Source organism: Cricetulus griseus, chromosome 2 (genome assembly GCF_003668045.3).
Source record: "Cricetulus griseus strain 17A/GY chromosome 2, alternate assembly CriGri-PICRH-1.0, whole genome shotgun sequence".
Taxonomy (NCBI): Eukaryota; Metazoa; Chordata; class Mammalia; order Rodentia; family Cricetidae; genus Cricetulus; species Cricetulus griseus.
In genome coordinates, this window is record NC_048595.1 from 288,883,361 (window position 1) to 288,895,973 (window position 12,613).

The 12,613-nt window shown below is 45.6% G+C and overlaps 1 long non-coding RNA gene across 1 annotated transcript; it reads left to right on the top strand.

Moving 5' to 3' along the window:
* Nucleotides 1-1,539: 1,539 nt before the first annotated feature.
* Nucleotides 1,540-8,450, top strand: LOC118238375. The gene is made up of 2 exons (XR_004768487.1): nt 1,540-1,645; nt 7,796-8,450. It is a non-coding gene; the product is annotated as an uncharacterized LOC118238375 (long non-coding RNA).
* The last annotated feature ends 4,163 nt before the right edge of the window (nt 8,451-12,613 follow it).

Below are 12,613 nucleotides of genomic sequence, written 5' to 3' on the forward strand. Positions count from 1 at the left end.
CCAGGCATGGTGCTTGTAATCCTAGCCCTTGGGATGCTGAGGCAGGGAGATTGCTCTGAGTCTGAGTGAGCCATAGCTATACACAGAGACTGTGTCCCGAAGCATTACAGGCAGAGTGTTTCCTGTGTGAGGAGTACCTCCAAGCACTAGGCATTGATCAGGAAGCTCAGTACACTAAGATCTCTGACTTTAAAGACTCCCATTCATTATTGGGGTGAGGGCAGCCCCCACTTCTTACCCTCTTTCTGTGGGACACAGTGACCATCATGCCACCAGTCACACATCCATAGCTTTGGCTCCAATGTGGCACAATGAGAGTTCTGTCCATGGGCACCACCCATTGTCCCTTTGAGTATTGCATTCTTTTCCATTTTTCTAGAGTGTACCTCATGTGAATTGATCAAAGGCCACTACATTTGGGGAAAGTGGCCTGGCAGCCCTGGGCTGAGAACCACAGTTTTCATCTTTACTCAGCAATCTCCCCGTTTCTCTAGTGTGTTTCCTTGGTCCTGGTTCATTTTTGCAGAGCATCTTTGTCTAAATTTGTAAGAATTCCTCTTGCACAACAGTCCTTCAAATACTCCCTAAAATGAAGGGAATGTAACAAACCCTAATGGCTCTATCTTACCATACTTGTGAATAATGTCCTATAGGACAAGATACTCTTCTAATTGGATGGTTAGGGTTTATTATTTGAATAATCACTGTCTATTTTATTTGTTTTTTTGAGACAGGGTTTTTCTGTGTAGCCCTAGCTGTCCTGGAACTCGCTTTATAGACCAGATTGAGCTCAAACTCACAGAGATTCTCCTGCCTCTGCCTCCTGAGTGGTAGGATTAAAGGTGTGTACCATTACCATGCCCAGTGGAGAGTCACTGTCTTTGGTAAATTAAACCTCAATGCAAAATTGCCAGTCTGGGTAGTCTTGCATTAGTTCCACTGTGAGGGAAGGATGTGAACTTCAGACAAAAATCAGGGTATGAAGCGGTTGCCAAAATCTATTCATGTTCTCATTATTTCCTCTTTGTCACCAATGTTCTAAGAGGATGAGGTGGCAGGACCACAAGTTCAAGGCCAGTCTGGGCAACTCAGTAGGACCCTGTCTCAAAAAAGCAAATCAACCAAGTAAATAGAGAGCTGAGTATACAACTTATTGACAGAGCGCTTACCAATAACATGCAAGGCCTGAGGTTCAGTTCTGAATATCACAGAGAAGGAGGGGTAGAGATAGAGAGACAGAAGAGGAAGGGAAGGGGAAGAGGGAGAGAGGGAGGGAAGAAGGGACAGAAGGAGGGAGGGAAGTGAAGAGGGGTTGTCTAACAAGAGAAGGAAAAGAAGGGAGACAAGAATTACCACAGGCATTTGGCTGTAATAGTACTTTTCTAAAACACAACTTTAGCTTACATGATCTTTCCCTTTCATGATTTGGGGAGGCCTTGAAAGGAACAGTATGGGGCTGAAGAGTGACTCTGCAGTCAGGTGCTTGTCCAGCATGCACAAGGCTATGGGTTTGGTTCCTAGCACCAGAAAAAAGCAGACAGGAGCCTGGTCTCAGGGGAGATGTCGGAGTCACCAGAAAGCTGACACAGGGACACGGTGTGCAAAAGGCACAGTAGGCTCACATTCAGAGGGAAGGTAAAAGGAGGTAAGTGAGGCAGGGCAGCTACTGAATCGCACAGATCTGAGTAGATTGGGGGCGGGCCAGACAGGAAGTGGCTTCTGGGGGGTGGGTTGCTCTTCTGTTTCCCAGTGGAGTGTCAAGTTTTGACTTTGGGGAAAATGGACTGCGGTGCTATCTCCTGATCACCAACCCAAAGACTCTGGGTCAGGGGGAAAGGATGACTCACATCCTGAGAAAATCCCTTGCTAACTTCCCTAACTTCAGCAGAGGGCAGAGGGAGGTTTTATGTCAACACTCAAAGTGAATTGGAGGATAGAGGTCCTTAGCAGGGCTGTGACACCAGAAAATTAACCGCAGTGGATACCTGCCAAGTATGCAAAGTGAGAGGCACTTCTAAATAATAGAACAGGCAATGCACTTGGCATCATGAGACTAACACAGGTGAAGGGCCTGGGCACAATGCTGGGCTCTAGGGCCATCTCGGGGTGTGACACTGGGCACTAGGGCCATCACTTTGTGTAGAGGAAAGAGGTTTAATACATAGAATGTTCACAGATCTCACAGCATATACAGGGTTCCACGGAAAAAAATTTTTTTGGTCATTTTCTAATTTGCAGAAAATCATAGTGATGATTAGAAATGTCTGGCTGGGGGAGGAATTGGAAAACTTCGCTGGGGAGTTCCAACCCCCCAGCCTCGGAGAGAGAGGACACAGAAGAGGGCGTCATTCCCCAGAGTTACAGATGATTGTAAGCCACCATGAGAATGCTAGTAATCAAATCTGGGTCCCTTGGAAGAGAAGCCAGTGCTCTTCAATCCTGAAACTCTCTCTCCAGCCCTAAAGCATACTCTCTTACCCCTTCTGATGACACACGATAGACCTAACGGCTGCCAGGACATGATTCATTCCTCAGCTTAGAAATCCTCAGAGTGGGCAGCTCCTGCTCTGTTCCAGGCTCTACAGTCAGGTTCCATGTGTAGATGTGGCGGCGGTGGGGTGGAGCAGGGTGAGGGGCTGCCGCAATTTGTATCTGACATTGTCTGTAGCATGGTTACTTACAGTCTAACTTGGGAGGCAGAGAGCCTTCTTGTAGGATGGACAATGGCATGAGTCAGAGGAGAGTGAAGTTCCGGGGTCGTTCAAAGATAAGGGAAAAGTAAGCTTGGTTGGGGAGGGTGGAGGTGACCCGCCTGGTTGAAGACTCATGAACTGGCAAGGACAGGAAGGGTTTCTGCATGGAAGGCATTCTGCACAACATGCACAAGTCTGTGGGAGAGCCATCGCATGGATTAGCCTGGAAACTAGAGTGTCTGGGTACAGTGCCTGGGGAGGAAACTATAGGCAGAGCTCATGCAGCCATGATACACCATGGTACAGTTTGACTTAACTAATGGCTGAGACGCTGTCTTGTGCCCTTACCCATCTTATTTTTGTCAGTGATGTCTACACTTATAACTCAGACTCTGTCTTTGTCACCCATGTTTCTGGTTACCAAGGTTTGCCTCTCCACCCCCACCCCATATAGGAAGGTGAGTTCAGTCAATACCTAGGAGAGGGGATTTTAAAGGAGAAAGTCAGCTTCAGCTCATGGGTTTGGTCCAGAGTTGGCTAGATCCACTACTTTGGGTCTGAACATCTTGATGGGCCAGAAGAAGCTAGCCATTTCATCATTTCATAGTGGACAGTATGAAGGAAGAATGGAAGGACGGAGGGAGGGAGGGAGGGAGGGAGGGAGAGAGAGACATAACACAGGCAAAGATAAGTCCCAAGGTTCCATTTCCTTTAACTTGTCACCTTAAGTTTCCATTATTCCCAAAATAGTGCTGCCATGTAGGGACCAAGTGGTCTACGTGAGTCTGTGGGGGATCTTTCACATTCAGATCATAACAAATGGTCTTGGAGTCAGTGTCATCCCTCTGAACTACTTCTTGTCTGTACCATAGAATAATAAGTGATGTTTAGAGTTGCTGTAAGACTCAATGTGCGCGCGCGCGCGCGCGCGCACACACACACACACACACACACACACACACACACACACACACACACACACACACACACACACACACGCCCCTCCAGGACATGAGTGGTGTAGAGATGCCTGTTCTCTGTTCATCTTCAGCACACATGCTCTGCCAGGCAGCATCAGCACCTACCTGCTTTGTTCCCCACCTTCTATTCTCCATGTCTAGTCTCCATTCTACCTATAGGTTCCCACCCCTGCTCTCTGCTGGGACTTTGGTCCCTATCCAGGGAGTTAAAGCAAACCCTGGAAACAATGTACAATTCATTAATGGAGATTTTAGGGTTTTGTTTTCTAGAAGTCAAAATCCTGAATGACGTTCCTCCTGAGTTTGGGGAGAATGTTCTACCATTTCCATAGAGCAGTTCACTGATTTGTACGGATGTGTGTGACCACGATGGCACCTGACCAAAGCGAACAATCAGCTGCTTGAGCTCTAGGAAGCTCAAAATGTCCCTAGATCATGCAGTTCCTTCTCACACATAGTTAATGTAAGTCAGGGTTTATTTACTGAGCGCTCAATCAATAACGCTGTTTAGACTTGGGCTGAATGGACGTGCCCATTCTTCACCTTGAATATCAACTGATTACAGGAAAGACAGCCAAGACTTCTGTTTCTTTTGGATGTATATATTATTAGGAAAACAGTTTTATAAGTAGATGTTTAAGTAGAAAAAATGGAAGCTTCTATGAATGTAACAGAAACTACCCTATTTCTGTTTGCTGAAGGCAAAAACTTTCATTTAGAAAGCTATGATGAAGCCGGGCATTGGTGGCCCACACCTTTAATCCCAGAACTTGGGAGGCAGAGGCAGGTGGGTTTCTGTGAGTTCGAGACCAGCCTGGTCTACAAGAGCTAGTTCTAGGACAGGTTCCAAAGCTACACACGGAAACCCTGTCTTGAAAAACAAAAATAAATAAATAAATAAAGAGGAAAAAAAGAAAAAGAAAAAAGAAAGCTATGATGAAATGTGAATAAAATGCATAGAAATAGACATATCTCTGCATATCCTATAGAGGCTGCACATTTTGACTGGAAATCTCTATGAAGCTGGCTCGCTAGCTGTGCTCCTCATCTGAGCATTGCTTTGCTGTTCATTGTCTACCTCTCTGTCCTAGAGAATGGAAGGAAAACCTGGGTCCCCAGTTCTTGGCTTTCATGTTCTGTCTCAGATACAGAGCAGGGTGAGAGTGCCACAGTCAGGTCTGCACAGCTGCCAGACCCAGCACAGCCTGGTGTGTGTGGCCAGTGAGGTTTTATCAGCCTCTTTCCTAACAGACTCTTTTCCTTTCCAGGAGCCCTGAAGGCAGTGACTCGAGGCCAAAGCACACACACACTGTCTCTAGCCTCTTGGGTCACTCCCCACCTTTTAGCCTGAGTCTCCTTCCTCCCAAAGCTTTAGAGGAAGTTGTTACAATGACACCCCCCCACACACACACATCTCACTCTACCTCACTCTCCTCTTCCTTTGGCTGTATCCTTAGAGCCTTCTCATTAACCCTCAAGAGGAGAATATTCTAGAACACCAGTTTCAGATCTGTTCTTTATCTGACATGTGTCCCAGGCTGTCCTTTTGCTTCCACAAGCACATGCACACATGCACATGTACACCACACATACACACATGCACACTCACACACACACACTCACATATACCACACACACATTCACACACACATATCACACACACACACACACACACACACAAACCACACACTCACACACATATACCACACACATGCACATATACCACACACACACACACACTCACACACACACATATACCACAAATATGCCACACCCCCACATATCACACACACACACTCTCACACACATATACCACACATATGCACTCACACACACATCACCACACTCACTCACACACACACACATATACCACACACACCCATACATATACCATACACACACACATACACACTCACACACATATACCACACAATGCACTCACACACTCACATACACACACACACACCACACACACACTCACTTGCACACACATATACCACAAATATACCACACCCCCCACATAACACACACACACACACACACACACACACACACACACACACACACACACACACCCTGCAGCCAGAGCATAGTAATTTAATAGAGATTTATGGTCTTACAAAGCCTATATAGTTTGTTCTCTGGATCTTTACAAGAAAAGTGTGCTGACCTGGCTCCAAGTCTTCATTACTCACCAGAGTTTCAGGCTTCTTGACTTGCTAACACTCTTTCTGGAGGTTCTCCAGACTGGCAGGGTTCCCCTGCATGTCCACAGCCAGCTCTGTGAGCATTATCTCCATAATAGTCTCCTCCATTGGTGTGACAGTCAGGGGCATAGGCAGGACATCTACCCACTCTGTGCTGACTGAGCCCAGTGAACAGGCTGGGAACTCACTCTTTCCATAGAACCTTCCTGAACCCACAAATGGCACCCACACTTCTGCAGTTGTTATGTCACAATTGCGGGGAGGGGGGAGGGTGGGTATACCTGTTCAAAGTCTCTCTGTAGCTTGAGCTATATCAGCTGCCACTCAAACTCTATGGACTGCAGGATAAAGGGAAGGGACAAACATGTCATCTAAGACATTGGGTGGGAAGAGGGACCAGGACAGTTTTTCTAAGGGTTGGTATGTGGGGGCAGCTGGAAGTTATGGCTCCATTTACATAGGGTGGCTAAGTATCACATGATTGCAAGCTACAAGGTGTGTGTGTGTGTGTGTGTGTGTGTGTGTGTGTGTGTGTGTGTGTGTGTGTGTGTGTGTGTGATTTAGGGCCCTAGCTGTCCTCTAGACACCTGTCCAATCTACAAACACAGCCTACTCTGTCTCCCTGTCCTCACAGCACTGGAAAACAGGCCAAGTAAATGTGGGGCTTGTTTAGACACAAAGGGAAGGTGAGAATTGTGAAGCTGGGAAGGCTGCTTAAGTGAGAAGACAGTGGCTGAGTCAAGGCCTCCAGGAGGGCAGGAGGCAGGCCAGCAAGTGGAGACAGTCAGTGTGACAAATCTGAGGCAGACAGGCTGGAGCAGATGAGGACAGGATGGAAATAAATTGTTGGGACCCCTGTGGCATCAGAATAGTGTAATGCCTGTGTAAGATGTGGTCCTGAAGATAAAGCCAAGGTGCTAATGCAGAAAAGCATACTGGGATTCAGGGATTATCAAATACGTGGCAGGTCCCTGGGGAGGATCTGGGGCTTGCCAGGGCTGCTTCCGATGTTTTCCAAATGAATTAACTCCTGCAGGATGATCAGTGTTGGGGCCATGGGCATTTTGATCAATGGGACTGCCAGGGGATAAGGCCTACATCACAGGGGCAGGTTGCAATCCCGTCAGTGGTTAATGAAGCAGAAAACACCTAGCTGGGACCTGGATATTCTCTAGGTAGTTAACTCTTCCTGCCTTGCTTCAAACAATCCTGGCCAAATCAGGAAGTCTGGTAGCCCTGCTGTAGGCCAAGCAGGGGATCATGGTAAGACATTTGAGAAATGTCAAGTTTACACCAGGGTTGGGGGTCTGACAGAGTGAGTACCTCAGAAATCCAGTTCATTTTCTCCTTCCCCAAGTTATCCAAAGTCTTTGGCAAAATCCTCTGGAGGCTGTAGAAAGTCATCAGACATATCCACTATCACTGTAATGAAGTTCAGCTGATCAAAGATTGGACCAAGTGACTAGAAAAATCTTTGCTATTTAGTTGCATACAATATAGGGACCTTAAAGTGTTATGGGATATTGCACCAAAACAGGAAATGACCAGAAAATTTAAAGACCCAAACAAACAAGAACCAACTATTTTTCATTATAAAGTCTCATTTTTTTTACCAAAAAAAAAAAAAAAAAAAAAGTGAAGCCAGGCCTTTAATCTCAGCACTTGGAAGGCAGAGGCAGGAGGATCTCAGAGTTCAAAGCCAGCCTAGTTTACAGAATGAGTTCCAGAACAGCCAGGACTGTTACACAGAGAAAGCCTGTCTCAAAAACAAAACAGAAACAAAAATGAAACTGAGTAAAAAAAAAAATCTCATATAATGGTTGTTACTAGGCTTGGCGGTTAGCTCCTTTACTATTAAGATTATATGTTAATAGTAAGTTGTATCTTATTTTATACCTTGTCTTGGTTCATTCAGGTTGCTATAACAACAGACCATCAGATGGCTGCTTATGTACAACAGGAAGTTATTTCTTACAGTTTTGGAGGCTGGATGTCTAAGATGAAGGTGCTGCAGATCCCATGTCTGGTGCAAGTCCACTTCCTGTTCCACACGGTGGAAGGAGTCATGGCCTCTCTCAGAGCTGGGCTCAGATAACATCAATCATCAGGGTCTACCCCCATGATGTAATCCTAATCATCTCCCTAATCCATACCTGCCAATATGGTTGCCTTGGGAGTGAGGAGGTTGGGAGGGGACAACCAACAGGACTGTGTGAGTCTTTCCATCAGGCTTCCGTTGCTCTCCCACTGTGGACATCATAGTGTACTCACACCTTCGCAAACGCCTTTTGTTTGCTTCTGTGGGTGTGTGGCGCTGGGAAGGGAACCTCAGGTCCTGTCCTGTGCGTGCTAGGCAAGTGCCCTAACACTGAGCCACACCTCCAGCACTACTGGAAACCAGCTTCTCTGTAACACACAGTTTCTATGTCCAAACTTTCAAATGATTATCTTATGTTTGGATGGTTGCATTAGATCTAAAAACTTAAAAGAAACACCGATTAATTGGCACATGTGATACAGGCCATGATGAAGCCTGGGGACAGTCTCATTGAATAAATTAATTGACACTATGTGTATGTTTTTAGAATTAATTTTGTGTACGTGTGGGTGCTTGTGTGGAGGTCAGAGGACCACTTTTTGGAGACAGTTGTCTCCTTCCACCATGTGGGTTCCTGGGACTGGATCCGGGTCATCAGGTTTGGTGGCTAGCTCCTTTACTCACTGGACTATATAACTGACCTGACACTAAGTAAAAATAAGATGAGAAATAATAATGTTTTCTTTTTGTTTGTATAATGAGCACAAAAAATAAATAATTATTTTTATAACATAAAAACAATGTAAAGTAAAAACTTTCATGAAAATACACTGAGTCATCTGATGCTAAAAAGCATCTCTCCAAAAATGCCATCTGAGTCATTCTTGAGTTTGAAATTCAGAACCAGGAATTGTGGGGACACACCATCTGCTGGGAGAACATAGCAGAGCTGTGTGTGCAGGCTCTGTAAAGCAGAGGTGGCACGGCTCCTTTGACCTGGGTGGGGTGAGGGGAGAAAACATGGACCAAATGTCTCGGGGACCCTCTAGAATAAACTCACACAAACCTGAAGCAAGCTTTCCAGCCTCAACCAGCCTTGCCTTTGTAGCGGGATGCTTCTGGCCAGATTCCCATAGCCAACAGCACCAGGCAGGCTCCACAAGCTAGCTTTGCACTATAATGGTATTTTGATATGGATTTGTTCAGATTTCAGAGATGAAAATCCATAGTTACAGCCGTTCGGATCTGACGGCTATAGAGCAGGGTATCTGAGGGTGTGCACACAGCTCTGCTCTCCTTACCTGCCCTTCAGAGCCTGAGGTTACACAAACAGCTTGGTCAGTTACTGCTATGAATAGGAAGTCGATGCAGGCCCAGAGCGGTAGCCAACACTTGTGGGACCTATAGAGGGAGAATTCAAGGTCGGCCAGCCACAGTGGGGCCTGAAGCTCTAGTAAGGAAGGCTCCTGGGCAGTTGGAAATTTGTGCATGGAGACAAGGAGATAAGCTGCTGATATGGACATCTCAGCTAACTCTCTTGTGAGTTGGATTTATGTGAGTTGGTCTTTTGGGTTCCAGTTACCCCTTCAGAAAGTGACAACTGATTTTCTCAGCCTAACAGCTGAGAACAAGATGGGGACAACTCGCATCCTTCGGGATAGTGCCACACGATCTGTATGGTCCAGCAATCCTTTCCATACAGCAGTCCTGGTCAACTCTGCATGGTTATTCAAGCCCAGCAACAGTTCTCAAATGCTGTGGCTGGACAGTTTATCCATAGGTGTTTACTTGAAGAAGGTTCAGTGCTACAGTGTGTGATGTCTGTTCTTGGTTGTCAGCTTGACAACATCTGTAGTTAACTAAAACTCAAATGGCTGTGCACACCTGAGAGAAGTTTATTATAATTATTATCATTATTATTATGTACCAATGGCACACACACAACACACACATACACACAATACACACACATAACACACAATACACACACACACAACAAACAATATACACACAGCTAGAAAGAACAACCTTACCCTTACAGAGAAATTTCAAAAACTCAAATGGCTGGGCACACCTGAGAGAGGTTTATTATAATTATTATCATCATTATTATTATTAAATCATTTGAAGTGGGAATACCCTCTTCTACTCTCTGTCTGTGAGGTGGGAAGATCCACCTTTAATCTGGGCCTCACTTTCTGGTGGCAGCCTCTATAAGGGACATGGAAAGATGAAGCTTGCTCTCTTTGTCTGCTTGTTCTTGTCCTTGATAGCAAGTCCATTCCTTCACTGGCATTACAGCCTACTTCTCCGGGATTCCAGCGTACACTGAAGACCAGCTGAGCCATTCAGACTAAACAACTACTGAATGCTTTGGTTTGTAGAACCATTGTTGTACTAGCTGATTATAGCCTATAAGTCATTCTAAAAATCCCCCTTTACTTGTGTGTATGTTCTATAAGTTCTGTTCCTCTAGAGAACCCTGACTAATAAATGCTGAGATAATATTACCTTTAAAATACAAATCATTCATATATCCATGCTGTCTGAAATATATGGGTTATGGGGGGTGGGGAAAAGGGTAGTTGATTTCCCCCATATTTTGCATGTGTATTCACTATTTGTACTCAATTAGTTCCATTCTTAATCTGAATTCCTTAGCCCACACCCTGAATACCACTGGCACACACACAACACATACATACACACACAATACACACACACAACACACAATACACACACAACACACAATACACACATACACAACAAACAATACACACACAGCTAGAAAGAACAACTTACCCTTACAGAGAAATTTCTAGAAGTATGAAGAATGCAGTCCGACACATTTGAATCCAAACATACCCCCATCTGCCACTCACATGAAGTCATGAATCTATGATGGTAATGTGTGCACACACCTGGTGTTTGTAATTACTGTAATTCACTCTGTGGTTTTGTTTATTCTGTGGCCTCTGTTGACTTGTTCATGTATTAATACTAGTGGTCAGCTGTGGATGGCTTGATGGGAATTTGTTCAATGAATCATGACGACAGTCTAAAGAGGGAGATGCTGCTTTTGTCTCCAGAGCTCACATGTGTGTGGGTGGTGGAGCAGGGTTCCTGCTCTGGTACTCAGAGCTTACACATGCACATGCTGTCTTTGTGGCCTTGTCTCTGTGGATGCCCTGGTGGGCTATGGGCCTCACCTTTGCATTTGCTTCCTGGGTGGGCTATGGGTCTTACCTTTGCATTTGCTCCGAGCATCTCTCAGGCTCCAATGGGATCCCCAGCATGCTGCTGGCCTGGAAGATATACAAGATTATCCAGAGACGTCTCTTCAGGTTGTTCCCAAAAGACACATTGAAACAAGCCAGGCACTGTAAAGTTCCCGAGAAGATGAAGCATCCACACTTTTAGCTCTGACACTGTCTTCACTGTCAACTGGATTGGGTTTGGAATCACATAGGAGGCATACCTTAGAGTGTGTCTGTGAGGGTGTTTCCAGAGACGTGTACCTAGGGAAAAGAACCCACCCTGAATGTGGGAACACCCTCCCATGAACTGGAGTTCCAGACTAGACATAAAGGAGGAGCCAGCTGAGCATCAACATTCCCTACTGTCTGCCCCCAACTGCTTAGATGTGAGGGGACCTAGCTCAGTGTTGGCTACTTTCTTATTGTTGTGACAAAATACCCGGCAAAAGCAACTTAAAGAAGAAAGAAGGGGACACTTGTCCTGGCTCACAGTTTGAGTATGCATCCATTGTGGTGGAAAAGGCTTGGGCATGGGGAGTCTGAGGTATCTGGTCCCATTGCACCTGAAGTCAGGGGGCAGAGAGAGACAAATGCTCATGTATTCTGCCCACTTTCTCCATCCTCAGAACATCCCATCCACAGCTGGGTGTGTCTTCTCATTTATGTACCCAATCCAACCCCTCCCCCTCTACAGGTGATTCTAAGTGATTCTAAGTCCCTTGTAGTTGATGGTCAACACTGGCCATACATTCCTTGAACTGTGAGCCAAAATAAATGCTTCCTTCCTTAAGTTGTTCTTGCCAAGTATTTCATCATAGCAATGAGGAAGGCACCCAGTAAACACACAGACTGTAGAATGAAACCACCACCACACAGTTTTGACATTTTTTGTTTTGATGTGTGTGATGCATGGATGAACACGCATGGGGCGGGGGCAGAGGTCAATGCTAGGTTTTCTATATCTTTTTTTGAGACAAGGTCTGAAGCTCCCCAATCCTTGGAGACTGGCCAGTGAGTTCCTGGGATCCTCCTATCGCTGCCTCTCAGTTTGAGCATTACAGGTGTGTGCTGCTGCACCTGGCTTTTTTTATGTGGTGTCTAGAGGATTGAACTCAGGTCCTCACACTCTTGTAGCCACCACTTTACTACACTGGGTCACTTCCATGGACCCACGCTTCTTCCTGTCTCTCTTCAAAACATTTACTTATTTGTTTATTTATGTGTGTGTGTGTGTGTGTGTGTGTGTGTGTGTGTGTGTGTGTGTGAGAGAGAGAGAGAGAGAGAGAGAGAGAGAGAGAGAGAGAGAGAGATCACCCCCTACCTCACTCTTTGTGTGAGTATGTGTATACTTCAGTGTTGGCGTGCGTGTGTGCACTCATGCATATGCTCATGTGTGTACCTGCCTGAATGCATGTATGTGCACCACATGCCTTAAGGA